Source organism: Hypanus sabinus, chromosome 28 (genome assembly GCF_030144855.1).
Source record: "Hypanus sabinus isolate sHypSab1 chromosome 28, sHypSab1.hap1, whole genome shotgun sequence".
In the NCBI taxonomy this organism is placed as follows: Eukaryota; Metazoa; Chordata; class Chondrichthyes; order Myliobatiformes; family Dasyatidae; genus Hypanus; species Hypanus sabinus.
In genome coordinates, this window is record NC_082733.1 from 32,949,597 (window position 1) to 32,975,980 (window position 26,384).

The following is a 26,384-nucleotide window of genomic DNA, read 5'->3' on the forward strand; positions in this document are numbered from 1 at the left end:
GAATATAAAGAGAAGAGTTTTTAACAAAAAAAAAGCACCTAAATTAAAGACAAGTAAGCTTAGTGTCCTCCCCAAGCCCCACAACACAAGAAAAAACAACAGCAACTCCAGACCAACCACAACACAATATAGAATTTTGCACTGTTTTAATGTTCCTCATTGGGATTTGGGGTTTTTAATTTGTAAAATGTTTTGAAAAACTAATAAAAAAAAATTTTAAAAAAAGAGAAGAGTTGAATAATGGAACAGGAGAAGATATCACTGTCTTATTAGAGAAGTAATCATTGAAGCCCAGGCTCTCAGCACATCTACCATTTTTCTGAATTATTTTCTCAAGTGCATTATCTAGATGACTTGTGAGTGCTTTAGTACTCACAAGTAGTACCACTACTTTAGTAGTCAGAGTGTTCCAAATCCTAGTCATTCATCGGAGTTAAATGTTTTTTCTGTTCCTAGCTCTTCAGCAAATTGCTCTAAATCTGTGTTTATAAATCATCTTAATCTCTTCAGCCCTCTAAAAGAGGTTTCTCTTCATCTGATCCCTTCACGATTTTAATCACCTTTACAGACATCCCACCTCTCCCGGAAGTTCTGGGAGTTTCTCCACAAATTGATAGCGGCTCCCTGATGCCCACAAATTATATACAATATTCTGGAAATTGATTTTTTTGAGAGCAAGCGAGCGGGAGGGAGGAAGGGGGAGAGAGAGAGAGAAAGAGAGGCATAGCGAGAGAGTGACAGAGCATCTGTCTCTCTTTCATTGTCCATCAGTTCAGTTTAGTGTCCTGCAGTGCCATGGCAGAGTGTTTCAAAAAAAGAAAATATAATACTTACTTCACCCCAGACTACACTAAAGTGTACCCCTGCCTAATAGGGGTCAAAAATAATGATGGTGTTGCTCCCTGCACTGTTTGCCAAAGAAATAGAAAAGCTATTTGCATTAGCATTTAGCTATTAGCATTGAGACTGCGAACAAAATACGGGGGTGGTGGTGCTACCTCCCTGAAATGAGTTTTTGCAGAGTGGGATATCTGCCTCTATTAAATCAGTTGTGCCTTCTTCATTTATGTCGTGTAACTAATCCCTTCCCTGGAGTTATTTTTAATCAATCTCTTCTGAACCACTTCCAAACCACCAGTCCTTCGACAGAGGATTCAAAGGAGGTTTGCCAAAACTGATTCCAGGATTGAAAGGCTTATCTTGTAAGAAGAGTTTGATGGCCCTGAGCGATTTGAAGAGGAGTCAAGGCAGAGAGGTTTTGGTGCTTGTCCAAATAAACCGGGTGCGAGCTGGAAGCTGGGATTTGAATAGAATACTTATAACCAGAACATCAACAGGTCCTAGAATGATTGGACATTGAGAATGTCTAATTAGCTATCATTAATCAAGCATTATAGTGTTACCTTTTTCCATTTCTTTGGAATTCACATAGTTTATTCCAAATATGCATGTGAATTCCTTTGTCTTTATCTGGCAGAATAGTTAAGTAAGTTACAATTCCAACTTACTTAGAGGCTCTTAAAGAATTTTCCTTCTTTTGTTAGAAAGTCACAAAAATTGTGAAATAGTCTGAAATTGAATGAGCGCTTTGTTGTCAATCATTGCTTTATATATTGTTGCCATGACAACACAAGATGGCTGCTTTCCCTTTGTTTCCTACTCACTCATAAGTGGACAAAGATGGCAGTCAGGTCTGAACCCATCTGGTCCCAAGGGAGCTTAAACTGAGCATCGGCAAACACATTATTAGTCGGTTAAGTGCTGCTTGACAGCACGGCTTATAAAAACCACCAACACTGTGGGAGTAAATTTGGGATGGTAATCGGCTGGAATGTATATCTTTGAAATTTCAGAACAAGATGTATTTGGGTAATTTTCCACATTCTCAAACAGATGCCAATGTGTAAAGTGTTTAGAAAACAGTGGCTAGAGGCAACAAAATTGAAATGAAACATTATAATTGGAATTTTATAGAGATCCGTAACTTTTTACGTACCTGTTGTCTGCAGTCACTTCTTTATAGCACATACAGCCAATGGCCACTTTATTAGACACTAGCAGTGCACCAGGTAGTTGTAGTGTGTGAAGCAAGAGAAGTGAGTGCAAGAGAGAAGGTGCCCAAAAAGCTGGAAGACCTAAGGGTACATAAGCACCCAGACCAAATAAACTGCACCCTAGGGCTCTGAAAGAGGTAGCGTTAGAGATTATGGAGGCATTAGCAATAATATTTCAAAAATCATTGGATTCTGGCACCGTGCCAAAGGACTGGAAAATTGCAAATGTCAATCCACTCTTTAAGAAAGGAGGAAGGCAGCAGAAAGGAAATTATAGACCAGTTAGCCTGACATCAGTGGTTGTGAAAATGTTGGAGTCAATTGTTAAGGATGAGGTTATGGAGTACTTGGGTGACAGGGGACAAGGTAGGACAAACTCAACATGGTTTACATAAGGGAAAATCTCTCCTGACAAACTTGTTCATGATTGTTCTTTGAGGAGATTGCAAGTAGGATAGATAAAGTGGATGCAGTGGACCAAAAGCTGTACATTTGGACTTACAGAAGGCCTTTGACAAGGTGCCATACATGAGGCTGCTTAACAAGTTAAGGACCCCTGCTATGACAGGAGAGTTACTAACATGGTTAGAGCATTTGCTGATTGGTAGGAGTCAGTGAGTGGGAATAAAAGGATCCTTGTCTGGTTGGCTGCCTATGACTAGTGGTGTTCCTAAGGGGGTCAATGTTGGGACCACTTCTTTTTAAGCTGTATATAAGTGATTTAGATGTTGGAGTAGATGGCTTTGTTGCCAAGTTTGCAGATGATACAAAGATTGGTGGAGAGACAGGCAGTGTTGAGGATACAGGTAAGCTGCAGAAGGACTGAGACAGATTAGGAGACTGGGCAAGAAAGTGGCAAATGAAATACAGTGTTGGAAAATACATAGTCATACACTTTGGTAGTAGAAATAAATGTGTGGACTATTTTCTGAACTGGGAGAAAATCCAAAAATCTGAGATGCAAAGGGACTTTGGAGTCCTTGTGCAGTGCACCCTAAAGGTTAACTTGCAGGGCGAGTCGGTGGTGAGGAAGGCAAATGCAATGTTAGCATTAATTTCAAGAGGTCTAGAATACAAGGGCGAGGATGTGATTCTGAGGCTTTATAAGGCACTGGTGAGGCCTCACCTTGAGTATTGTGAACAGTTTTGGGCTTCTCATCTAAGAAACGACCTGCTGGCGTTGGAGAGGGTTCAGAGGAGGTTCACAAGAATAATTCTGGGAATGAAAGGGTTATCGCAATACCCCGCAGCGGATAGAGAGGTCAGCTGAGAAGATCATCGGGGTCTTTCTTCCCGCCATCACGGACATTTACACTACACGCTGCATCCGCAAAGGAAACAGCATTATGAAGGACTCCAGGCACCCCTCATACAATCTCTTCTCCCTCCTGCTGTCTGGGAAAAGGCTCCAAAGCATTCGGGCTCTCACGGCCAGACTGTGTTCCAGTTTCTTCCCCCAAGCTATCAGACTCCTCAATACCTGAAGCCTGGACTGACATCTTGCCCTATTGCCCTGTTTATTATTTATTGTAATGCCTGCACTGTTTTTGTGCACTTTATGTAGTCTTGTGTAGGTCTGTAGTCTAGTGTAGCTTTCTCTGTGTTTTTTTTTTGTGTAGTTCAGTCTAGTTTTTGTACTGTGTCATGTAACACCATGGTCCTGAAAAACGTTGTCTCATTTTTACTATGTACTGTACCAGCAGTTATGGTCCAAATGACAATAAAAAGGACTTGACTTGACTTGATTTGAACGTTTGATGGCTCTGGGTCTATATTTACTCACTGGAATTTAGAAGGATGAGGGGGGAATCTCATTGAAACCTTTTGAATGTTGAAAGGCCTAGACAGAGTAGATGTGGAAAGGACGTTTCCCATGGTGGGAGGGTCTAGGACAAGAGGGCACGGTGTCAGCATCCATTTAAAATAGAGATCTGGGGAGATTTCTTTAGCCAGAGGGCGGTGAATTTGTGGAATATGTTACGTCAGGCAGCTGTGGAGGCCAGGTCATTGGGTGTATTTAGGGCAAAGGCTGATAGGTTCTTGGTTGGACATGGCATTCAAAGTAATGGGGAGAAGGCCAGGGAATCAGGGAATGGAGTTGAGGAAGGAAAAAAAAGGATCATCCATGATTGAATGGTGGAGTAGACAATGGGTCTAATGGACTAATTCTGCTCCTATGTCATATGAGTATTCTCCTGTACCTAATAAAGTGGCCAATGAGTGTATGTTCATGGTCTTCTGCTGCTGTAGCTCATCCACTTCAATGTTTGATGTGCCGTGCATTCAGAGATGCTCTTCTACACACCACTGTGGTAACATGTGGTTATTTGAGTTACTGTTGCCTTACTGCCATCTTGAACCAGACAGAACATTCTCCACTGACCTCTCTTATTAACAAGGCATTTTTGCCAGCAGAAATGCTGCTCACTGGATGTTTTTCTGTTTTTTGCCCATTCTCTGAAAACTCCAGAGAAAGATTACGTGAAAATCCCAGAAGATCAGCAGTTTCTGAGATACTCAAACCACCCCATCTAGCACCAACAATCGTTCCGGGGTCAAAGTCACTTAAATCTCATTTCTTCCCCATTCTGACATTTGGCCTGAACAACAGCTGAACCTTTTGACCATGTCTGCATGCTTTTAAGCACTGAATTACTGCCACGTGGTTGGTTGATCAGACATTTGCATTAACAAGCATCTAATAAAGTCACCACAGAGTGTAGACTGAATAGAATAGGCTAAAATTTGGCTGCTAAGAGACTGAAATGAATTCTCCTTTAAATACTTCTGGCTGAAGTTGCCTATAAGCACTCAAGTTATTTAAGCTATTCTCAGATAACTGGAATGCTTATAACCAGCTTCAGCTTATCAGTGAATTTGTTTATCATGATCCAGACGTATACTAACATCACACATATCTGATCTCGGGATCTCTCCAGACCTCACCAAGGGCAGATGGAAATGTCAGCAAAGTTGAAGAATGTATCGATAAATTATAAAGAGTAAAATCTCTCTGGAGTAAAACTCCAATGATCCCAGAATCCAAATCTATTAGGCTTAACATCACTGACGTACGTCATGAAATGTGTTGTTTTGCGGCAGCAGTACATAAAAGTACTATAAATTACAATAAGAAATACATGTATTAAAATTTAGTTTTATAAATATTGCAAAAAAGAGAGCAATAATAGTGAGGTAGTGTTCATGGGTCGGAACTTTGTCCATTCAGAAATCTGATGGCGGAGGGGATGAAGCTATTCCTAAAAGATTTTGTGTGTGTGTCTTCAGGCTCTTATACCTCCTCTCTGATGGTAGTAATAAGAAGGTCCTGGATTATGGGGGTCCTTAATGATGGATGTCACCTTTTAGAAAAATCATGACTTGAAGATGCCGAGGAGACTAGTACCCATGGTGGGACTTAAGATTTTGGGACTTCTGATTAATAAAATTTTCAGACTTTTACATGTTATCCCTCTTAAGAATAAAAATAAACTTCTAGCTCACTTGTAGACTTCGTATGCGATCTGGTGAAATTAAATGGAACAGGGGATATACAAGTTTGCCGGATTCCAGCTCCAACGGGAAACATACCGACGTTCAGATTCAGAATCAGAATCAAAATCAGGTTTACTATCAATGTGAAATTTATTGTTTTGTGGCAGCAGTAGAGTGCAAGCCATAAAAAATTAATATAAGTTATGATGAAAAATAAAATCAATGTACAGTGCAAAATAAGAATAGTTCATGGTTGTTCAGAATCAGTTCATTAACCTGATGACAGAGGGGAAGAAGCAATTCCTAAAACATTGAGAGGGCGTCTGGAAGCTCTTGTATCTCCTCACTTTTGGTCGTAATGAGAAGAGGGCATGCCTCGGATGGTGAGGATCCATAATGATGGATGTCACTGCCTTGAGGCATCGCATTTTGAAACTGTCCTTAATGGCAGGGAGGCTTAGTCCCATGATAGGGCTGGCTGAGTCTACAACCTTCAGCAGCCTCATTTGATTCTGTGCATTGGAACTTCCCCCCCAGGCAGAGATGTTATCAGTTAGAATGCTCTACACATTATAGCTGTAAAAATTTGCTAGAGGCTTTGGTGACACACCAAATCTCAAACTGATTAGAAAGGCGGGCTCTGTTACAGGAGTCAGACTGGACACACTGGAGGCTACGGTAGAACAAAGAACCCGACGGAAAATCCTGGCAGTTCTGGACAATGTTTCTCACCCTCCACATGCCACCTTAGCTGAACAGAGGAGCACTTTTCATAATAGACTAAGACAACAGCGCTGCCCCAAAAAGCGTAATATGAAGTCAATCTTACCCCTTGCTTAATGGTATTGGTCCATGGCAAACAAGTTAGGTTGAACAAGTTAGGTCTTTATTCTTTGGAGCGTAGAAGGTTGAGGCGGGACTTCATAGAGGTATTCAAAATTATGAGGGGGATAGATAGAGTTGACATTGATAGGCTTTTTCCATTGAGAGTAGGGGAGATTCAAACAAGAGAACATGAGTTGAGAGTTAAGGGGCAAAGGTTTAGGGGTAACACAAGGGAGAACTTCTTTACTCAGAGAGTGGTAGCTTGTGAAACGAGCTTCCAGTAGAAGTGGTAGAGGCAGGTTCGATTTTGTCATTTAAAAAAAAGTTAGATAGGTATATGGACAGGAAAGGAATGGAGGGTTATGGGCTGAGTGCAGGTCGGTGGGACTAGGTGAGAATGAGCATTCGGCAAGGACTAGAAGGGCCGAGATGGCCTGTTTCCATGCTGTAACTGGCCCTTTTGACCCAGGTCACCCTATCACATCCATGTGACCAATTAACTTACTAAGCCTTACAACTTTGGAATGTGAGAGGAAACTGGAGCACCCAGAGGGATCCCACATGGTTTGGGGAGAGCGTATAAAACTTCTTAGTGACCTATCAGTATTGAATCTGGATTCCTGGCTACATTATCATGCCATCCCCCGTTTGCTCCTTGACCCACATCATCTGAGTGGTACACATTTGTACCATTGTGGACGCAGATTCACGCTGCTTCAAAACTTGAATTTTTTGTAAGCTATCATTTTACTTTCTCTCCCTATAGGGCGCCACCACCACAGTGGAGCGGTTAGCACCACACTAGTTCAGCTCGTGGCTTCGGTGTTCGAAATTCAAATCCAGCGGCGTTCCTATCGAGTTTGAATGTTAATCTCCCTGCGACCACGTGAGTTTTTTCCAGGCTCCGGTTTCCTCCCACAATCCAAAGATCGACCGGTTAGTAGACTACTTGGTCATTGTAATCGCTCCTGTGTTTAGGCTAGTGTTAAATAGGTGAGTGCTGAGCGGTGCAGCTTGCTGGTCCGGAAGGACCAGTTCTGTGCTTGCTTCTAAATAAAATATGGATGTTAACCTGCTTGCTTGAAGCGCAAAACTTAGATAATGCGTTGGGAAATAGCACAGATATATGCAAGGAATGCCTGAAGAAGTTCTGCCTATTCCGCAAGATTCCCGAGTGTGTTTAACTCTTTCCTTACCAAGAAAGAGTTTACATGGACAAGAGATAGTTGGGCGCATTGGGGTTAGCTGATAAATGTTCTGGCTACAACTGCTCTCCAGTAGGAAGACTTTTGTAATCTCTAGATGGTATAATTCATCCAGACCAGCAGGTTCATCGTGGCAGATGCAAATTCAGGAACATTTCATTGGAGCAATTAAACATTCTTGCTTCAATAGAAGTAAACCTATGGTTTACATCACTTCCTATCAACACTGCATAAGATGTAAATAAGTTGAAAGAGCACAGAGAAAAATTGCAAGGGGTTGTTGCGGTCTGGAGAACCTGGGTTAGCTGAATTTATTCCCTGGACTGTGGGAAATTGAGCGGAGATTCGATGCGGTGTACAAAATTATAAGGAGTGTGGATAGGCTAAGTGCAAGTCGACCTTTTCCACTGAGGTTGGATGGAACTACTGTACAACCAGAGGTCATGGGTTAAGAGTGAACGAGGAAAAGTTTAAGGGGAACATGCGGGGAAACTTCTTCACTCAGAGGGTGATGAGTGTGTGGAATGTGCTGCCAACCCAAGTTGTGCATGTGAGCTCGATTTCAGCGTTGGAGAGAAATTTGGATAAGGTACCTGGATAGTAGAGGTATCGAGAGCTATGATCTCAGCTCAGGTTGATGAGAGTAGGCAGTTTCAATGGTTCGGCACCATAACTAAATAGGCCAAATGGCTTATTTCTGTGCTGAACTTTTTTATGACTCTATATTACAATAAGACTAAAATAATTCTCAACTGGCTCTCCTGAGAGGACATCATATTACGTTTATTCATTAGTCACATGCCTACATTGCAACATACAGTAAAATAACATTTACTTTAACAACCAGCACAGTCTGAGGATGTGCTGGGGGCAGTCCACAGGTTTAGTGCAGAGATACAGCACGATAACTGCCCTTCTGGCTCAATGAGGATGCACTGCCCAGCTCCACCTATCTGACCAATTAACCTACTAACCCGTACATCTTTGGAATGTGGGAGGACCCCAAAGCAACCAGAGGAAACCCACACAGTTATGGGGAGAACAGACACGCGTTCTGACACCAAAATATCATGCCTACGATGTTCAGCACATGTCACAAGCAACGACAGCAAAACAAATCCTTTTCCCACCTCACACACACACACACACTCCATCCTGAGAACACAGACCTCCTACAGGCTGCCAACTTTTAGACTGTGGCCCCAAATGTCAGGCCTCAGACATCAAGTTCTCTAGCTCTTCATGTACATACTAGCTCTTTCTCTCTGGACCATCTCATCTGAGTGTCTAGATGTCATTCCTTACATTTCTTCTTCAGGAGTGATTCCAACCCAATTTTATTGAATTGTTACTTAGACTAGTAAAATTGATTTATCGGACTAGGCAGAATAATAGTTCAGCACAGTCTAGATGGGCTGAATGTCCTATTTCTGTGCTATAATACTCCATGACTCTATGATTCTACAACCCTATGACTCTTTCTTCTTTAAAAATCATCATTATCACCTTTTGCCTACATCCAACTTTTACTTCCAGTAAATTATGGAGCCAGCAAACAACTTGACCAAGGGCGAAACCCTTCAGACAGTTCACAAAACTACTTATTTCATTTCTTTTACATCTTTTTCTTTCAAATGTGGTCCTGCTAGAGAGCCTGTAATCTACATGTTGCTGGTGTGTTTTTGGGCCATTTGAGTAATCTGGCCCCTTGCTCTCTCTGAGAGGATTCCGTTAGATTTTGATCGAAGTGTGCGGCCTCATGTCCAAGTCGGAAAACGAGCCCATGATCTGCTTCATTTCTTGCCGATCTCTCTGAATAAAACTTCGAGGATGATTGAAATCATTGAGGGGTGAGTGGAAGGCAAGCAGGAGTTCAGCACTGACTACCAGTCGCTTGCTCACTGCTAGCTGAGGAAGGTGTCTACTTGTGAAGATCTCTCTCCCATGTTCTTCTGGTCTGTATATACTGGCTGTGTGGTGAAAAAGGCACAACTGCACTTCTTTAACTTCAGAAGATTGAGGAAGTTTGATATGGGCCCTCAAATCCTAAGAACTTTCTACAGGGGCACAATTGAGAGCATCCTGACTGGCTGCATCACTGCCTGGTATGGGAACCGAACTTTCCTCAATCACAGGACTCTGCAGAGAGTGTAGCAGACAGTCGAGCGTATCTGTAGATGTGAACTTCCCACTATTCAGGATACATAAAATGACAGGTGTATAAAATGGGCCCGAAGGATCATTGGAGACCTGAGTCACCCCAACCACAATCTATTCCAGCTGCTACCATCTGGGAAACGGTACCACAGCATAAAAAGCCAGGACCAACAGGCTCAGGGACAACTTCTTCCACCAGGCCATCAGACTGCTTAATTCATGCTGATATAATTGTTTTTCTATGTTATATTGTTATACATACTAATTATTATAAATTACTATAAATTGCACATTGCACATTTAGATGGAGACGTAACGTATAGATTTTTACTCCTCATGTACATGAAGGATGTAAGAAATAAAGTCAATTCAATTCAATTTGTCCACTGCTCCTGCAGAAAGATCCCTGCATTCAAATGTTCCATCTCTGGCCCGTACTCAGGGCTGCCAGAGGATTCTGCTGGAGTCCTGGGTCTTGGGCAATGCTCAATCGTAATTTGTGGATTGGATTCTGTAGTTCACTTTACGATGTGTTTCTGCTTCCTGGTCACTCCATTTTCTGTCGCTATTTTGGGTGATTTTGATTGGGGCGGCCTGCAGGCAATGAATGACACAGTGCTAGATTGAACGGAACTAAATATGCCTGGACTCTTTTGATTTTACATTTTATATTCTATGTTTTTCACTCTTTTTTTGCGAAGTGACAATCTGGTTTCTTTGCATGTGTTATGGTGTAGGTGGGCTTGATGTTTTCCTTTGAGTGAGTTTTCTTTGTTTTGTGGCTGTCTGCAGGGAAGACGAACCTCCGGGTTGTACACTGCATACGCACTTCAATAATAAATGTACTTTGAGTATTTTGAATCTTTGTTGCATTTCAAATCTTAACTTCCACTGAAATTTTTGCATATCTCATCACAGAACTCTGCGTTGAGTTTTCCTATCAACAGATCACAAGCATGAGAAAAGACGCAGATGCTGAAAATCCAAGCAACGCACACAAAATGCTGGAGGAACTCTGCAGGTCAGGCAGCATTTACGGAAAAGAGTGAACAGTTGACATTTTGGGTCGAGGCCTTCATCAGAAGTCAGAGCCTCTGACTGCTCATCTTTTTTTCCAGTCCTGATGAAGGGTCTCAGCCCAAAACGTTGACTGTTTACTCTTTTCCATAGTTGCTGCCTGGCCTGGTGAGTTCCTCCAACATTCCATGATGTTTCCATTCTCCTTCACATAAAATCTAGACTATATGGATGTTTCATACTGTTCTCTGACTGCCAGTGTGGTGCAGATCTCTCTTGTTCAGTTGAATATGTTCTAAGTATTCATCAGCTTTCTTTGATCTTTGTATATTTCATCTCCTACCTTTCCTTATTCACTCTCCAAGGCTCCACTCTAAGATATTTTATTCATCTGCATGCTGTTCCATCAGTTAGAACCCGCGTCATTCCAACTATATGCTAACCACTTTGTCCCTCAATCACAACTTTGCAGTTTGATTGTTAGACACCATTAAGCTATTTTGAATGAGAACTTACAACAACTTAACGCTGGTGTTGTAACATGAACCATGTCACCAGGGAGACACTGACGCTAGTGGATATAAAAGTGTTTTATTCAACAAAAATGAGCAGCAGACATTATATTGAGACACTCTTGGAGGAAGAGACCTCCCAACCAAATATTACATGACACTTTTATATGCTAAAGATCAATGGTAACAGTTGGGATAATTCTATAGTTTCAAGGTATCTGCAGTGCTTCCTCTGGATTACATATGGTTTTTACACCTCTATACTTGCAGCCACAACCCAAGCATCCAAAATGAATGTTGATCAGCATTGTCTGGTTTGCCATCAACTCCAGTCTACAGCTCCCGGAAAATCATTGTTCAGAACTGCATTTTAAATTCAATCTACAATCCACATTCATTGCTGGTGAAATTAATATTTGCTATATACCCTAACTCCAGTAAATTAACACTGGTCCATCCCTCTATATCATCAAAGGTATCTATATTATGCAAAGCCCCAAGAAGGCAATATCTACCACCAAAGATTCCCACCATCTTCTTGTAGCTTCTCTTGGGCTGAATGTACAGAAGCCTGAAGTCCCACACTACCAGGTTCAAGAGCAGCTATTTCCCTTTAATCATTTGGTTCTTGAACCAATCTGCACAACCATAATCACTACCCCAGTGCAGCAACACTATAACCAATTGATCACTTCACAGTAAAATGGACATTTTTTTTGTTCAACGCATACAAAATGCTGGTGGAACGCAGCAGGCCAGGCAGCATCTATAGGAAGAAGTACAGTCGACGTTTCGGGCCAAGACCCTTTGTCAGGACTAACTGAAAGAAAAGATAGTAAGAGATTTGAAAGTAGGAGGGGGAGGGGGAAATTCGAAATGATAGAAGGGGGAGGGGTGAAGCTAAGAGCTGGAAAGGTGATTGGCAAAAGGGATACAGAGCTGGAGAAGGGAAAGAATCATGGGACGGGAGACCTAGGGAGAAGGAAAGGGGGAGGGGAGCACCAGAGGGAGACGGAGAACAGGCAAGGGGTGATTGTGAGAGGGGCAGAGAGAGGAAAAAAAAGGGGAAAGAGAAAGAAGAAAAAAAGGCAGAAATAAATAAATAAATAAATTGATTGATTGATAAATAAATAACTAGGTAAATAAATAGATAGATAGATAGATAGATAGATAGATAGATAGATAGATAGATAGATAGATAGATAAATAAATAAATAAATAAACAAATAAATAAATAAATAGATAAATAGATAAGGGATGGAGTAATGGGCATTAACAGAAGTTAGAGAAATCAATGTTCATGCCATCAGGTTACCCAGACGAAATATAAGGTGTCGTTCCTCCAACCTGAGTGTGGCTTCATCTAGACAGTAGAGGAGGCCGTGGATAGACATATTAGAATAGGAACAGGAAGTGGAATTAAAATGTGTGGCCACTGGGAGATCCTGCTTTCTCTGGCGGTTAGAGCATAGGTGTTCAGTGAAATGGTCTCCCAGTCTGTGTTGGGTCTCACCAATATATAAGGCCACACCGGGAGCACTGGACGCAGTATACCACACCAGCCGACTCACAGGTGAAGTGTCGCCTCACCTGGAAGAACTGTCTGGGGCCCTGAATGGTGGTGAGGGAGGAAGTGTAAGTGCAGGTATAGCACTTGTTCCGCTTACAAGGATAAGTGCCAGGAGAGAGATCAGTGGGAAGGGATGGGGGGGTGGGGGGCGAGTGGACAAGGGAGTCGCATAGGGAGCAATCCCTGCGGAAAGCAGAAGGGGGGGAAGGAACGATGTGCTTGGTAGTGGGATCCCATTGGAGGTGACGGAAATTACGGAGAATTATATGTTGGACCCGGAGGCTGGTGGGGTGGTAGATGAGTTCCAGGGGAACCCTATCCCGAGTGGGGTGGCGGGCAGATGGGGTGAGAGCAGATGTGCGTGAAATGGGAGAGATACCTTTGAGAGCAGAGTTGATGGTAGAGGAAGGGAAGCCCCTTTCTTTAAAATTGAAGACATCTCCTTTGTCCTGGAATGAAAAGCCTTATCCTGAGAGCAGATGTGGTGTAGACGGAGGAATTGCGAGAAGAGGATGGCATTTTTGCAAGAGACAGGGTGGGAAGAGGAATCATCCAGGTAGCTGTGAGAGTCAGTAGTTCAAGTTGTATTCTTTCTTGGATAATTTTGTATAATTTATGTTAATTTATACTTATCTTTTGAATGCTGCTTGAGTGATAGCATGTGCCTGTGAAGCTGCTGTAAGTATGTTTTTCCATTGCATTAAGCAAACATGTACTTATGTATATGATAATAAACTCAACTGATTTTGATTTTGATTAAAATGAATGTGTTTGCCTATCAAGAAAATGTGCAACTTTACTGCAGCATCTTCACACTGAACAAATAAAAAAACTGCAGATACTGGAAGTCTGAAATAAAAACATAACAGAACATGATGGAAACACTTTGATGGGCCGAACAGTCAAATTCTGCTCCTGTTTATGGAAAATCTCAGCAAAAAAAGAGAGTTAACATTTCAGGTTCAATGCATTTGTAAAATCTTCAGCTCCTTCCCCTCCCCCCCATTGATCTAAACATTAAACTTCGCCTGTGCCCACCTCACCAGCCACTCAAGTTCCATGCTGTATAAAGTTCGTTGAATTAAACATTTTACTCACAGCATAACTTTTATCACACCTATACATATCATATTTGGCTCCTCGTTCTTCAGAACATTTGCTCATAGCCATCTCTGCTTTATCTCTGGTCCTTCACCTTATCCTCCATTCCAGAGTAAAGTTTTGTGTCTGGCCTTGTATCAACTGACCCTTTCCCATCATTAGTGACAGAATCTGCAGCAATCCTGTGGAACCTTTCCTAAATGCTTTACCCTTGTTAATATTGCTTGCAACTTCAAAAGCTTCCTCAAGCCTACCTTTAATTAAGCAGAAAGAGCTTGTCTCTAAAGCCACCAAGTATGAAACAATAAGGGAAAATGTGCATCAGCCACCAAGATTCATTAAACATTGAGAGTGACACCAATGTTATCACTGCAAAGTACAACAGGATATGTAATAGGCACAGTATAAATGTAAAGTATTGTTGTATAGCACAGTACCACACTAGCCTACAGCATCCAGGGATGAGGTGAATAAATCCGCAATGGATTCACTTTCAACACACACAAAATGCTGGTGGAACACAGCAGGCCAGGCAGCATCTAAAGGGAGAAGCACTGTCGACGTTTCGGGCAACAAAGGGTCTCGGCCCGAAATGTCAACAGTACTTCTCCTTATAGATGCTGCCTGGTCTTCTGTGTTACACCAGCATTTTGTGTGTGTTGTTTGAATTTCCAGCATCTTCAGATTTCCTCGTGTTTGCTCATTAAATGGATTCACTTTGTCTATGTCAGCCATGACTTTACAAGATTATTCACTCAGTGGCCACTTTTTCTCGGTATACCTGTAGACCTGCTTGTTAATGCAAATAAATCTAATCAGCCTGTCATGTGCCAGCAACTCATAGACATGGACAAGAAGTTCAGTTGTAGTTTAGACCAAAAAGAGAAGAAGTCATCACCCCGATATAGTGGTGTCAAGAAAACAACCTCTCTTTCAATGTCGCAGAAACAAAGGAGCTGATTGTGGACTACAGGAGGAATGGAGACAGGCTAACCCCTATAGACGTCAATGGATCTGGGGTTGAGAGGGTGAACAGCTTTAAGTTCCTCGGCATACACATCACCGAGGATCTCACGTGGTCTGTACACACCAGCTGTGTGGTGAAAAAAGCACAACAGCACCTCTTTCACCTCAGATGGTTGAAGAAGTTTGGTATGGGCCCCCAAATCCCAAGAACTTCCTACAGGGGCACAATTGAGAGCATCCTGACTGGATGCAACTTTGCCTGGCATGGGAACTGTACTTCCCTCAATTGCAGGACTCTGCAGAGAGTGGTGTGAACAGCCCAGCACATCTGTAGATGTGAACGTCCCACGATTCAGGACACTTGAAATGACAGGTGTGTAAAAAGGGCCCGAAGGATCATTGAGGACCCGATTCACCCCAACCACAAACTGTTCCAGCTGCTACCATCTGGGAAATGGTACCACAGCATAAAAGCCAGGATCAATAGGCTCAGGGACAGCTCTTTCCCCCAGGCTGTCAGACTGCTTAATTCAAGTTGACTCAATTGTATTGCTATGCTATATGAGTATCCTGTTGTACATACTATTTATTATAAATTACTATAAATTACACATTGCAGACTTAGACGGAGACAATGTAAAGATTTTTACTCCTCGTGCATATGAAGGATGTAGGTAATAAAGTGAATTGAATTCAATTCATAAAGAATAGGGAAGAATGTGATCTAAATGACTTTGATCATAGAATGATTGTTGGTACCAGACTGGGTGGTTTGAGTATCTCCTGGGGTTTTCATGATCAGCCTTTAGAGTTTACAGAGAATGGTGCAAAAAACAAAAAATTCCAGTGAGTGGCAGTTCCATGGATGAAAACTCCTTGTTAATGACAGAGGTCAGAGGAGAACTGCCAGACTGGTTCAAGCTGACAGGAAGGCAACAGTAACTCAAATAACCATGTGCTACACCAGTGGTGTGCAGAAGAACATCTCTGAATGTCTAACACGTTGAACCTAGAAGTGGATGTGCTACAGCAGCAGAACACCAAACCAGGTTCTACTCATATGGTCTCTTTATTAGGTATTGGAGTTCACAGTACTGTGCAAAATTCTAAGGTATATATATATATATATATATATCTAGGGTGCCTAAGACTTTTGCACAGTACTATAGTAATTTAATGTAACACAGTTTACTGCTGTGTGAGTGATATAAACCCGATCTTGATATGGGTCATGGTTGTGGATTGAGAGTGGGAAGGGGATAGGGGCAGGGGAATCATGTTTGGGAAAAGGGGAAGAAGGGAGGGGAAGTAGCAGGAAGTACCAGAGAGACTGTCAGGACACTGAAGCAGGGACCCAATCGCAGACCAAGTACTGTGCATGCTATGATTTTCACTGAGCAGTAAATCCAGAGGGGCAACAAAGTCAGCATCAGAGTTCATGCAGAGATCAAAAATTCCAGAGAAATCCAAAACCCAGAATCAGGGCACAGGCAGATTCAATATTCAGACAGCCAGAGTTCAGATATGAATGCTGGACAGGCTCAGGAAAACTCACTAGCCCACTCTGGCAACAAACAGCTGAAAACAGAGAGCTAAAATACACTGAGCAACAGACAGAGAGGCAGATGATTGGTGGAGCACAATGAGACACAGTGGCAGCAAAACAGGTAATAATGAAAAACAGGTGAGAGGCAGAGGGCCGGAGTAATACAGGGGCTGGAGTAGAGCAGGAGTGGGGACTGGAGAACATGGGGCATGAAAACAAACAAAAGCACAGACTGACGGCTAGGGGGAAACACACAAAAAGACAAAGTTCAACTGGAGGTACTGACAAGAGGCATTCTGTGATGAACAATTAACCAATTCTTTGGAATCATATGACCTTGCCTAGTGTCTCAGGGCTGTGTGTGTCTGCATCTGTGCCAACACCGTCCCTGGCATACCGCCTCTGCCACCTGTCCACACAAACCCCCTGCAGCACTTCACCCACACCATTCCCAAGATTTTTAGCTCCCGCCAGATTGACAAATTCGCTCTCTGCTCCAAGTTGAAACATACAGTATTGTGCTAATGTCTTAGTCACCCTAACTATCCATATGTGCCTATGACTTTTGTTCTGAACAGTATATTTGGTATATTTAGTTTTAATTTATAGAAAAGCAGTTCTAAAACTTCACATCTGAAATTGCAGTGAAACGTTATTCAGAACACTCCCTCTATTATTTAAGCAACACACACGAAATGCTGGTGGAACACAGCAGACCAGGCAGCATCTATAGGAAGAAGCACTGTCGACGTTTCGGGTCAAGACCCTTCATGTTTGTGCTCTATTATTTACTCTGGTAGATTAATTCACAATGTTGGATGATGATTTAATGCACCTAAATTACCTTTGAGCCTGGATTATATTAAATTAATTAAATTAAATATATTATATTAATTCCAATTGTTTATCGTGACAGATTAATTGCTCATTTTGCCAGACAAAATTAAGGTGAATTTATTTACAAACTTTTGCAAAATCTGCACAGTCAAGTGTATGTGAAATTAACGTAGCCTATTGTTTCACTTGCTCTTTGCCTCTAACTTGGAAAAAAATCAAAGGGTTGTCAAAGTCTATGTGCTATCAGTAGTTTCTGAGTCTGTTACCAGTAAGGCCTACTGGTAAGATGGTGGTACGTTCAGTTGCATCTTCTACGAGGCCAAGCAAAGATGTTATTGTCTGTTTTGAATGTATTGTTTATGATCACAAGACACTACTGGACATTAGGAACTTAGAGTACTGCAGGTCTCGCCCATCAGCGAGTTGCACGTTGGCACAGAACCTGCAGGAGCTGGACTTGGCGATCGTGCTGCTGCCTGTGTCAGCGAGGCGTCGGAGGAGTCAGTGTGTGAAGGCGGTGTACCGGCTAACAGAGAGTGATCGTCTTAGTCGCTTTTCCTGTGATCTCAAGGCCCTGTTAGGCATTGTTTATGTGGAATGCTGTAAGTCTGATTCAGAGATTTATTGGCAGACAGCAGGGGCTGATGGCAGGGGAGAAGCATGGCCTTGTGTCATAGAGAGGATTAGTCCTCAAGACGCGGAGTCATCCAGGAGAAAGGCTTTGGAGTGGGTGCATGCTACTGGAGTGCTGGGGACAATATGGTGCTGCATCCAAGCTGGAGTCTGTGCTGTTCCCTAGTATCCACTCGGCAGATGACAAGCCATATTGTGTTCAACTGCAGACTGCTGCACCATTCATGGACCCTGGGTCTTAGACTATATTTTTGTGTGAGGTTGCATTTAACCGATATCTGATATGTGCTATGTGTGCCTTGTGCTGTGTATGACTGTTGGTACTGTATTTTGCACCTCAGCTCCAGAGTAAAGCTGTTTTGTTTCACTGTATTCATGGGTATTCATCTATGCTTGAAAGACAATGTAAACTTAAATTTGAATATTGCTAAAGTTATTTTGTAACAGTCCATAAGGTTCCCATATTCCATTAAAGTGCTTTGATCTCTCTGTCATATATTCTCTATTTGTTCTTCGTTATTCATGAGACAGAGTGAATATAAGCTACAGGATTCAGGATTCCAGATTCAAGATTCAAGATTTATTTATCACATGTACAGTACTCTGAAAACATTTTAGGCACTTGTATGTAGCTGGGGTGCCTACGACTTTTGCACAATACTGTATTTGTCAACGTGGAGCAGAGAATGAGTTTGTAAATCTGACGGGAACAAAAGATGTTGGGAGTGGCGAGGATGGAGTGCCGTGGGACGGGTGTGGGACAGGTGGCAGAGGAGTTGTGAAAGAAAATAAATCAGCCATGATTGAATGGAAGAGTAGACTCAATGGGCTGAATGGCCTAATTCTGCTCCTATGCCTTATGATCTTATGGATACACATGTGCTTGTAAAAAATAAAGTATGTCCAAAATAATTGGGAAAGTTGACTAGCAAATATCCAGATTGGGCCATGGATGCAAGCTCCCAGAGAAACTGATGATTAGACAAGCCAATCTCTTATCATGTCTAACTGAGCCCAGGTATGAGGAAGACTGTAAGACCATAAGACATAGGAGCAAAATTAGGCCATCTGGCCATCAAAACCGCTTCGCCATTCAATCATTTTTTTAATCTCCTCAACCCCATTTCCAGGCCTTCTCCCCGTAACCTTTGATGCCATATCCAATCAAGAACCTATCAATCTCTGCCTTAAATACACCCAATGACCTGGCCTCCACAGCTGCATGTGGCAAAAAATTCCACAAATTCAACACCCTTTGGCTAAAGAAATTTCTCCACATCTCTGTTTTTAAAGGGCACCCCTCTATCCTGAGGCTGTGCCCTCTTGTCCTAGACCAGGGGTCAGCAACCTTTACCACTGAAAGAGCCACTTGGACCCGTTTCCCACAGAAAAGAAAACACTGGGAGCCGCAAAACCCGTTTGACATTTAAAATGAAATAACACTGCATACAACGTTTTGTTTTGCCTTTATGCTATGTATAAATAAACTATAATGTGTTGCATTTATGAAATTGATGAACTCCTGCAGAGAAAACGAAATTACATTTCTGCATGCAACAAAAACATTTTGAACTCCGAAAAAAAGACGTTGGGTTGAAGGTTACTTTTAAGTAAAATACTCAACGTCTATTTGAGTCCTTCTTGTATTTATGAAAAACGCCAAACTTAAATTTGCCGCCAGCAGCAAACCAAAAATAACGTCAGCCAGCTGTCAACCTGAAAAATAAAAGGACTATTTCACTGAACAATGAAAACATATGAATATACGTAAAATAATACGCAATTAAAATATTTATCATACTTCTTCAGGTTGACTCACACCTGACAATGCAGTCGTATTCAGTAGGGATGGATCGATGCTTAGGGGAGTGACCGGGAAGGATAATGTGTTTTTTTCCTCTCTGAACTCACAGAAGCGTTTCCCAAACGATGTTTGCATTGCGATGATTGCAGAATGTAAATGCTCCGAATTTATCATGTCGTGACATTGTTTGAACTCTCTCAAATTGGGGAAGTGAGACAATGTGCCTTTCTGTAAATCTCTGGCAAGCAACGTCAACTTGCGCTCGAATGCAAAACATCCTCCAACATGTGCAGGGCTGTACGTCCTTACCCCGTTGAAGAGCTGTGTTCAGCGTGTTCAGGTGCGCTGTCATGTCTACCATGAAGTGTAGCTTTTCCAGCCACTCTGGCTGTTCCAGCTCAGGAAAGTTGAGCCCTTTGCTGCCCAGGAAAGTTTTCACTTCTTCCAGACGCGCGACAAAGCGTTTCAGCACCTCCTCTCTGGACAGCCAGCGATAAAAACACGTTGTAGCGGTTGCTACACGCAGTCAGTAAACTGCAGTCAAAGATAGCTTTATTCGAACTAAACAGCCTTGCTTTTAAGCCTCCCTCAACCCGCCCCCCCATGGGCGCGGATGCTGCAAAAGACACGTACTCACAAACCCCCGTAGGCTATCTCCCTTAGCCTGAACGCTGGCTAATTGTGAGCCGGTTCGGATGTGTCAGGAAATGGGTCGCCACAACGTCTTATTTAGATTGTACAAGATCACCATAATCTTCAAATTTAGATTTACATTTCAAAAACTAACAAACTAACATAAAATACATATTAATTAAATACTGACCATGTAGCGGTGTGCTACACGCAGTGCTAAAATTACGACACGGAGTCGGTAACTGCAGTCGAAGGAAAAAAACTTTATTCGAAATCTTCAGCCTCACTTTTAAGCCTCCCTCAACCTGCCCCCCCCCCCCCATGGCGCAGAGGCTCCAAAGCTCTGTGCTCGCAAACCCCCGTAGGCTATCTTATTGTGAGTCGGTTCGGATGTGCCAGGAAAAGGGTCGCCACAACCAATTATTTCCCAAAGCAACAGGGAGCCGCAGCACAGACGTAAAAGAGCCACATGTGGCTCCGGAGCCGCGGGTTGCCGACCCCCGTCCTAGACTCTCCCACCATGGAAAACATCCTTTCAAGCCAAGTTTCTTTTACACAGAGGGTGTAACATCCTTAGGATGCTCTGCCAGGGGACGTGTTGGAAGTATACGTTGAATGGTAGTAACACTTAGGAGGCATTTAGACAGACATATGAATGGGCAATGAATAAAGAGATATAGACCATCAGCAGACAGATGTGCAATTTAAATTGACAACATGGTAGGCACAGACATCGTGGGTTAACAAGCCTGTTCTATGTTCCAATGATAGGCCATCTAGACAATCACTTACTCATTGGGCTTCAGCCAGTGAAGGAGGATCAGCAATTACAAAATCCAACAAGGTGATATATCTTTTAAATTCTAATACCAAGGTGGAGCCAATTTCCTGTCTAAGTTCAACCAATTAATAACTCAACAGGAATGTTGTTCAACAGTCATATAATTAGCCTCAGATTCTACATAGAAAGCATAGAAAACCTACAGCACAATACAGGCACTTCGGCCCACAAAGCTGTGCCGAACATGTCCCTACCTTAGAACTACCTAGGCTTTACCCATAACCCTATATTTTTCTAAGCTCCAAGTAGCCATCAAGGAGCCATCTCTTCATAGACCCTATCATTTCTGCCACCACCACCGTCGCTGGCAGCCCTGTTGGAATTTGAATCTCAAGAGCTTCCTAACATATTGCATCCACCTTTAATGCTTTCTTCAAATGCCAGAGATTTATTTTTTCTTAGCCTGTAGTTTTGTAACTGGTGCAAAAATTTCAGAGTTGAAAGATAGGCTCAACTTCTCCATCACAGATGGCAGCACAAAATGCGGGCCTAATTCTCCAGATTAATTTAGTTTCTAAAAGAATCATAGTTAGGCCCTAGTCTGTTCCCTACTTCAGAGCAAGATAATTAGTTCAATGTTCAAAGTGAATTTATTATCCAAGTATGAAACCACATTGATGCACCATCAATAACTCACTCTGAGATGTAAGGCGAGATATTGGGTTTTATTGACTGGAAGAAGGAACAAGCAGCGAGTGACCACCATACTACATCCTGGAGACTGAGAGGCCGGGCTCAGGCCTTGATCGCCTTTATACAGGGGTCTGTGGGAGAAGCCACAGGAGCAGTCAGCAGAGGGCGTGTCCAGACAGGTATATGTAGTTCACCACACACATACTAACCTGAGATTCTGGTACTAGTGAATCTCAGCAACTTCTGGCTGGTGGCCAAAGAAACAAAGAAAACAACTACTGTAGATACTTTCTTAAACATGAGGAAATCTGCAGATGTTGGAAATTCAAGGAACACACACAAAATGCTGGTGGAACGCAGCAGGCCGGGCAACATCTATAGGAAGAAGTACAGTCAATGTTTCGGGGCGAGACCCTGTGTCAGGACTAACTGAAAGAAAAGACAGTAAGAGATTTGTAAGTGGGAGGGGGAGGGGGAGATCCAAAATGATAGGAGAAGACAGGAGGGGGAGGGATTAAGCTAAGAGCTGGAAAGTTGATTTTCTTAATCACTCTTTGTCTGGCAAATGATCATCACACACAGCAGTCTGTAACTTCCCTTTGAATATGGAGGCAGCTTGATGTGGAAGAACAGAGGTGAGGTGAGGCAGCAGGCCCGCCACCAAGTACGGGAAAGACCTGAGGTTCGATCCATTCAATCCTCAAGCCAAATTGTAAAGGTCGGGTACAGGCCAAATTGAGGTGGCGGGGTCCAGGCTCCAGAGTGTATCGAAGCAACTGAACTTGATGTTTGGATGACAATTTAGGCACTGGGCCAGATTGAAAAGCTCAGGGTCTCGGGGCCAAAAGTGAGGGATAGGCCAGTTGAATTTGCTGCTCCGTTCTGTGGATTCACTTTATGGGCTACAGTTCAGAACTCTATTTGCCTACACTTATTGTTTGCACCATTTGTTTTTTTTTCCCTCTGCACATTGGGTGTCTGACAGTCTTTTTTTAATGGGTTCTTTTCAATTTATTTGTTTTGTGGCTGCCTATTTGGAGATGAATCTCAAGGTTGTATAATGTATACATGCTTTGAGATTCGCTTTCTCACAGGCCTTCAGATAGACAAACAAATAATACCGAGAATGAGTTGTAATCCCTGAAATTTATAGAGGTTGTGGAATCAGTTGAGGTGAATGAAGTTATCCATGCTGGTTCAGGAGCCTTTTGGTTGAAGTGTAATAACTGATACTTAATCTGGAATTAAGTCTCCTGATAAGGAGTGCATAGGGAATTTAGTAATTTAACAATAAAATTGTTAGTCACACGTCATAGACTTCTGATTTGATTGTGGCTGGTTATGTTTCCCAGGCTCCAGAGTAACTAAAGGGTTGAATTAAGGGCCAGATAATACAAAACCATTTTCACCCAGCACTCCATGCCTGTTGCCTAAACTTCCCTCAAAGAGAGGTGCCTGTAAAGCAACAGCAAGGGTGAAAGATTGGACACATTCAGAACGGCTGGTTCCAAAACCATCCTCCTCACTGCCCTCATCCAAGGTGGGGGCTTGGGGTCTTAGACTGGACTTACTACTCCTGTGTCCTCCCCAGCTAGATGAAAGCCAAATTTGTCAATTAAATTCACAGTCTAAAAGAGATCCTCTTCTGCAAAAGGCATACACTATGCAGCTTGAGAGTCACGCAAAGTTTTGAGTTGTCTTTTCAGGACTCTGCACCCTGTCGACACAAGTCATCTGTCAACAGCAAGCTAAAGTTTAATATTTCTGTTTCTTTACTGTCATTACATGCATGATCATCTCTCTGTGGCCTTATAATTACCTTGCTCTTCCCATTGTACCTTACAGGTTCAAGTTCCAGTCTATTGCCATTCATCCATGCACATATATACATCTAAATGAAGCATCATTTCTCTGGGGTGCAAGACATGTACGTACAATCACACACAGCACATATAGTTATGACCCAGCAGATACAATCACAAAATTATATTGGCACAAGACCCTGAGCGGCTTGTCCTGAAGATTGACAGTTTGACATAAAGTGCGAGTTGCAAGTTTACGTAGGACAACATAAGGTTACTGACAGTATTATAATAAAGCAAGCAGTCCCATTATTATGTAATAGAGCAGCAATAAAAGATGAAAAGTGACTGGTGCAGAATGAGAGTGGCGGGGTATTCAGACAGTGTACATGTATGCTGGGTGGCAACAGAACATGAAGAAGTCTAACAGCCCATCTCTAATAATTTACTGATATTTATGCACTCCATGATATTTAATATTTTGCTCCTCTACTTCCTTATCATTTTGATTCATTTTCTCCTTCCTTTGTCTCCTTTTCAATCCTTAATGGTCCATGCTTTTAATGTTGATGGTAGGGAATTTTGTGATGGGTTAGCCATCTCAGGGGAAGTTATGGCTCTTACTGTCATAAAGTCATAGAAAAGTACAGCACAGAAACAGGAACTTCAGCCCATCTAGACCATGCTGAGCCATTTAAACTGCTACTCCTATCAACCTGCACTGCAACCATAGCCCTCCATACCCCTACCATCCATGTACCTATCAAAATTTCTTTTAAATGTTGAAAGCGAGCTCAAATGCACCATTTGCACCAGCACCTCGCTTTCCACTCTCATGGCCCTCTGAGTGAAGAAGTTTCTCCTCACATTCCCTTTACACTTTTCACCTTTCACCCTTAACCATGACCTCTGATTGTAGCCCCGCCCAACCTCAGTGGAAAAAGCCTGCTTGCATTTACCCTATCAATATCCCTCATAATTTTGTATACTTTAATCAAATGTCCTCTCAATTTTCTATGTTCCAAATAAATAATGTCCTGACCTATTCAATCTTTCTTCATGACTCAGGTCCTCCAACCCCAGTAATATCTTTGTAAATTTTCTTTCAACCTTACTTACATCTTTCCTGTAGGTAGGTGAGCAAAACTGCACTCAATACTCAAACTAGACCTCACCAATGTCTTATACAACTTCAACATAACATCCTGTACTCTATCCTTCAATTTATATCACAGATGTGTTTCAAGCCACAATATTGTCCAAGCCTTGTTGTGTACAATGCCAAACTTGTCCTTATTTGAATTAACTTAATTCTACGGTATTTTCAAGATTGGTCTGAGCTTTATTTGCTTGCAATATAAACAGCATAATTGAATAACTACTTAGTATTTATTGCTAATGATTAAGAACATAAGTTAATGATCATACCTCTTTAAGAGCCTTGTTGACATCCTGAAAATCCAAATTACATTTTTTAATTTGAACAATCAAATAAAAGGAGATGAGTTTATTTAAAGGATTAGTTTAGTCCCTTCAGTCCATTATTATAGTACCTGTGACTGTTCAGACACATAGCTGGAGGGTTAAATTGAATGGAAGTCATGAATCATGTCCAAAGGGCAAACACTTATATAACCATATAACAATTACTGCACTGAAACAGGCCATCTCGGCCCTTCAAGTCCATGCTGAACGCTTACTCTCACCTAGTCCCACCGACCTGCACTTAGCCCATAATCCTCCATTCCTTTCCTGTCCATATACCTATTCAATTTTTTTAAAAATGACAATATCAAACCTGCCTCTACCACTTCTACTGGAAGCTCGTTCCACACAGCTACCACTCTCTGAGTAAAGAAATTCCCCCTCGTGATACCCCTAAACTTTTGCCCCCTAACTCTCAACTCATGTTCTCTTGTTTGAATCTCCCCTACTCTCAATGGAAAAAGCCTATCAATGTCAACTCTATCTATCCCCCTCATAATTTTAAATACCTCTATCAAGTCCCCCCTCAACCTTCTACGCTCCAAAAGAATAAAGACCTAACTTGTTCAACCTTTCTCTGTAACTTAATTGCTGAAACCCAGGTAACGTTCTAGTAAATCTCCTCTGTACTCTCTCTATTTTGTTGACATCTTTCCTATAATTTGGTGACCAGAACTGTACACAATACTCCAAATTTGGCCTTACCAATGCCTTGTACAATTTTAACATTACATCCCAACTCCTATGCTCAATGCTTTGATTTATAAAGGCCAGCATACCAAAAGCTTTCTTCACCACCCTATCCACATGAGATTCCACCTTCAGAGAAGGTGCATTTTTTTTCATTCTCGCATTTGTGATTTAATACCTGGCTCTAACTGACATTGCTAAGTTGGGGTGAACATTTATATGCCAAACAAGTCAAAGGGTAAAGGCCAGACTAAGAGTAGTTCACCAGTCTTCCAGGCTCAGGGATTCAGCTCAGGGGTAACAACTCTGACTGATAAAACAAAATTGTTATTGAAACAGCAATGATGAATCCTACATCAGTATGAAATGGTATTCCTGAGCTTCCATCCAGGACTTGCGTGACTGACAGTGAACTGAGAGGAAGCTGCTGATATAAAGGAAATCACAAAAGCCACCGAGATGGAGGTCTGTCATTGCTGTCCTAGACACCAACGCCATTACAGGCAGTGAACAAGTAAGTTGGTTCAAAGTTATAAAGGATATCATTAAAGTACATAAAATCATCTGGGTATAAATTA

General features: G+C 42.1%; 1 protein-coding gene across 1 annotated transcript in view; it reads right to left on the reverse strand.

Annotated features, from left to right (window-relative positions):
- Window positions 1-26,384, reverse strand: part of rhcgb (Rh family, C glycoprotein b) — an 86,696-nt gene that overhangs the window by 59,879 nt on the left and 433 nt on the right. The window lies entirely within an intron of this gene.